The sequence below is a fragment of the Triticum dicoccoides genome, chromosome 5A (genome assembly GCF_002162155.2).
Source record: "Triticum dicoccoides isolate Atlit2015 ecotype Zavitan chromosome 5A, WEW_v2.0, whole genome shotgun sequence".
Lineage (NCBI taxonomy): Eukaryota > Viridiplantae > Streptophyta > Magnoliopsida > Poales > Poaceae > Triticum > Triticum dicoccoides.
In genome coordinates this window covers 690,072,832-690,078,053 of record NC_041388.1, presented here as the reverse complement: position 1 = coordinate 690,078,053, position 5,222 = coordinate 690,072,832, and positions in this window count along the sequence as shown.

Here is a 5,222-nt window from a genome sequence, read left to right as displayed (position 1 = left end):
GGCGGAACATCCCTCCGCTCTCATAACCTTTTCCAACACAGAGTCCATATTTTGTAACAACTAATTTATTAGACTCAAAAACCAACTTAAACCGTTGTCTACATAGAAGGGTGCCACTAACGAGGTTCTTCTTGATGGCGGGGACATGCTGCACATTCTTCAGCTGCACGATCCTTCCCGAAGGAAACTTCAGATCGACCGTGCCAACACCATGAACATAAGCACTCGCGCCATTCCCCATCAATACGGACCCGTGGCCTGTGACCTGGTAAGAAGTGAACAATGAAATTTCAGCACACACATGTACACCTGCACCTGTGTCCACCCACCAATCGTTGGGCTGAAACACTGAAAAAACAGTAAATAAATTACCATACCCAGGTGCACTATTCTCATTGTTGTCCGCAATCATGTTGATGGACTTGGAGTCCTTTCCTGACTTCTTGTACTTGTTTGGGCACTTGTTGGCCCAATGTTCAACCGAACCACAAGTAAAGAAGCCCTCATCCTTCTTGTTCTTCTTGAAGGTCTTCTTACCCTTCTTCTTAAAGTCGGTATTGTGTTGGACACCATTCTTTCCCTTGGGCTTGTGGGAGTTGAAGTTCTTCTGGTTCACCATGTTGGCGACATAAGTCCCATTGGCCCCTTTTCCATGCGAGTCCTTTGCCCTTGAATTCTGCTCAACACTCAGATGGCCAATGACATCCTCCACAGAGAATTCACGCCTCTAATGTTTCAGAGTGGTGGCAAAGTTCCTCCAGGAATTAGGGAGCTTAGCGATTATGCAGCCCGCGACAAACTTGCCCGGTAACTCGCACTTAAGAAGTTCAAGATCCTTAACAATGCATATTATCTCATGAGCCTGCTCCAATACAGGATGGTTTTCAACCATCTTGTAATCGTGGAACTACTATATAATATACATCTCGCTCCCAGCATCGGCGGCCCCGAACTTAGATTCGAGCACCTCCAACAAGTCCTTGGCAACATGCACATGTAAATATGAGTCGACCAGTTTATCTCCGATCACGCTAAGAACTACTCCGAGGAACACCACGGTGGCCTCCTTGAACGCCTTCTCCTGTTCAGGAGCAATCGTTCCCGTGGAGACAGCGGTGACCCAGTACACGTTCATAGCCATGAGCCATAAAGTGGTCTTAGTCTGCCAACGCTTAAAATACGAACCGGTAAACTTATCCGGTTTCAGTGCAGCGGCAAAGCCACTTGCTGAAAAATTCCTACAAATAATAGGTTTTTGGATTGTTGAGTAAATAGGCAATTTCTCGATTAAATTAATCCACAAGTAAATCACTAGCATGTCATTGACACAAATAAACGCATATTGATATTCAGTCAAGCTAGCACATACTACGCTAATTGTAGAAAGATCTACGTATAATGCTAGCATGGCTAAAACAGAAAACAGTAGGAGCGGGATAAATGAGTTATACCCTCCAGTAGGCCATGCAGAGGCCGCGGCTTTGGTGGCAGCAGCGGCGTCCTCGGCGGCCTTCTTGTTGGCTTCAGCTTTCTCGGTGGTGGCATGTTCAGCGTCGGTGGACATGGTGATGATGAAGGCGACGCAGATGTAGAGGAAGTAGACGATCGGAAGCGAGCAGTCGCGTAATCGCTGCCCAAAAACCTATTCGCCCCTCACCCCGTATAGGAACCAGAAGGGCGCGGTTTCGGAGACCTGCTCTCCCGTCGACCGTGTACGCGGCGGACGGGATGGAGTCACCGGCGGCAGCAGCAGCAAGGGAACGACGGTGGGCGTGCGCGTGGGAGCGGATGTGATCTGTTCGGGGAGGTTAGGGTTAGCAGACACCGCACACTTATATAGGCGCAGCCGTGTGGAGAGACGTGGGCTCGTCCCACGTCCGAGTCCATGACAGCCCACGATCTGACATCTCAGATCGTGGCCCAGGTGTCAGAGAACTCTCCGTTAGTGACTGGAAAAAATAAGCGCGTAGGTGTGAGCTCGGCTCGGCTCAATCCTGCAACCCGCGACGCGTCGTGACGAGGCGTGGCGTGGCGGGCGGCGGAGGTGGAGTGCGCGAGGGCCTCTTCCCTTCTCAAGCTCCAATAGCACGTAGAAGAGAAACCCTTATAAGGAGGTCCAACTCCTTTTCCACTTCCGGGGTGGGACTAAACTTCCCACTACACCTAGTGCCATATAACCCACATGGGCCCTTAGAGATTTTCAGAAATTGCTATAAGGGCCTAGAGCCCATCTCAAATTTCAGCAATCCCCCACCAGATCTCGAGGGCCCATTTTGTCCTCTGTTCCAATTACTGTTTTGATATACCGGTGTTTCAGTGAAGACCTGTTAAGGTCGAGCTTCACCTACAGCAAGTAGTTACACTCCTTCACAACTGAACAATGGACTATGACTTCAATTGTCAGTTTGGCGTAAAGAAGTTTCACCACATGTCTTACTAGTACTAGGCTGCCGAAGGCTGACCCCTTGGGTGGAGCATATAAGTAACACTCCTAGCCTATTCCTGAGCTTACTAGAGATCACCACAATCTCATAGACTGTGACCAGTAGTCGGGCTCATATAGGTGTGTTCCTCCAAAGATCGATCTGTAGGATAGCATCTTGCTTATATAAGCTTCGGAACACATTTAGACAGTAGTCATCCTACCATACAGTGTCGAGAGTATTGCATCTCCAACGGAGTGGGTTAGTATAGTTACTCTCCTCAGTTCACCACTGGCTTGTTTTCCCAGGTCCTAATTCATGGTATCTCCGATCACATAGGTTGGGTTACTACCATGGCAACTCATGTGGGTCTCATACCCATCTCCCTCGATGCATTATCTATCACTACACGTGATAGCCCTTTCGTAAAGGGATATGCCAGAGTCTTAGCTTATGGACATACTCCAATGCTATCACTCCGGAGTTTCATAATTTTCTGACAGACTTTAATCTCATTCTTATGTGTTTGTTGGACTTCATGTTGTCCTTTGAACTTTTCACCTTGGTGATGACAGTCTAATTATCGCGCTTCATAAGGATAGCCGGAACCGGTTTATCAACCAATGGCAAGTCCATCAAAAGATCTCGAAGCCATCCTGCTTCGACACCAGATGTGTCTAATGCTGTTAATTCTGCTTCCATTGTCGATCTCGTTAAGATCGTTTGCTTGCAAGACTTCCAGGAAACAACGCCACCTCTAAGAGTAAACATATACCCAGTTGTGGCCTTCATTTCATCAGCATCAGAGATCCAATTTGCATCACTATACCCTTCAAGTACTGACGGGTATCTGGTATAGTCAAGTCCATAGTTCATAGTACCTTTCAGATAGCGCATAACTCTTTCAACAACATGCCAATGTACATCACCCGATTTGGAAACAAACCGGCTCAGTTTGCTCACAGCAAACACGATGTCAGGCCTCGTTGCGCTCGCTAGGTACATCAGTGAACCAATGATTTGAGAATATCTCAATTGATCTATTGCCGTGCCTTTGGACTTTTGAATCAACACGCTAGTATCATATGGTGTTTGACATGGTGTGCAGTCCGAATATCCAAAACAACTCAACACCTTCTCAACATAGTGGGATTGCAGAAGTGTAATCCCACCCTCATTATCTCTCAGTAGCTTGATGTTCAAGATAACATCAGCCACACCAAGGTCTTTCATCTCAAAGTTCTGAGACAGAAACGACTTGACCTCCTCAATGACTTTGAGGTTAGTTCCGAATATCAGTATGTCATCAACATACAAGCATAGTATAACTCCTTCGCCCCCACCATGTCGATAGTATACACATTTGTCAGCCTCATTAACAACGAAACCAACAGATGTCAGAGTTGTATTAAACTTATCATGCCATTGCTTAGGTGCTTGCTTCAGGCGATATAAAGATTTCAGAAACCTACACACCTTTCTTTCCTGACCATCTATCACAAAGCCATATGGCTGTTGCATATAGATTTCCTCATTTAGCTCTCCATTCAGAAAAGTCGTCTTAACATCCATCTGGTGGACGGGAAGACCATGCGAGGCTGCCAATGAGAGTAATACTATAATGATGGTCAGTCTAGCCACAGGTGAATAAGTATCAAAGAAATCTTCCTCTTCTTTCTGGTCATAACCCTTGGCCACAAGCCTAGCCTTGTACTTTTCAATCGTACCATCGGGTCTAAGCTTCTTTTTGAACACCCACTTACATCCCAATGGTTTGCAACCATAGGGACGCTCAGTGATCTCCCATGTCCCATTAGCCATGATGGAATCCATCTCGCTATGGACCGCATCCTTCCAGTAGTCAGCTTCTAGAGAGGCATACGCTTCTGAAATAGAAGTAGGAGTATCATCCACGAGGTACACAAAGAAATCAACACCAAAGGTCTTTGTAGTCCTTTGTCTCTTGTCCCTACCAAGGGTTTCCTCGTCATCCTCCTCGGGATTTTCATCATGTGTTTGTTCATAATATTCCATAGGGATGGCAGGTTCAGGAGTCTCCTCAGATTTCTGTCTACAAGTGGTTTGCATATCTCTCATATGAAAAATTCCCTCGAAGAATGTAGCATCCTTAGACTCCATAATTGTACTGATCTTCTGATCAGGTACCTCAGATTTCACTACTAGAAATCTATAGCCAACGCTGTTCTTAGATTAGCCCAAATTAATGCAGTCCATAGTCTTTGGTCCAAGCTTACACTTTTTTGGGATCGGCACATTGACTTTCGCCAAACAGCCCCAAGTACGAGAGTGTTGTCCTTCCACTAGAAAAAAAGACACATCTGTGACATTTTGGGCCGAACGAATTTTTTTCCTGTCATACATATGACACTTCTAGGACGATAATTGTGACAAAACCCGGTATCATCATAGATGTGGTGGGCTCCTACTTCTATGACAAAAAATCCTGACAGAAAATGGGCTTTTCGTCCTGGGCGGGCCGGAGACGCAGCTGCATGACATTCTTTGGGCCGTCCATGACGGAAAAAACCGTGGTAGAAGTGAGGGGGAGGAAAATTTCGAGGAGTTCCCGGTTACGGTGGGAGGTCGGGGGCCGAGCGATGCACGTTTCTCTCGTACACATACGCGCGCGTGTGTGAGGCGTTGGCTCTAACTGAACCCGAGCGAGGCGTCGGGCTCTAACTCAGGCTACACGTTACTGAACCCGAGTGATCGCTCGATGGCTGTTAACTGAACCTGATCGAGCGATTCCTTCGTTGCTGCTGCTAACTGAAGCCGATC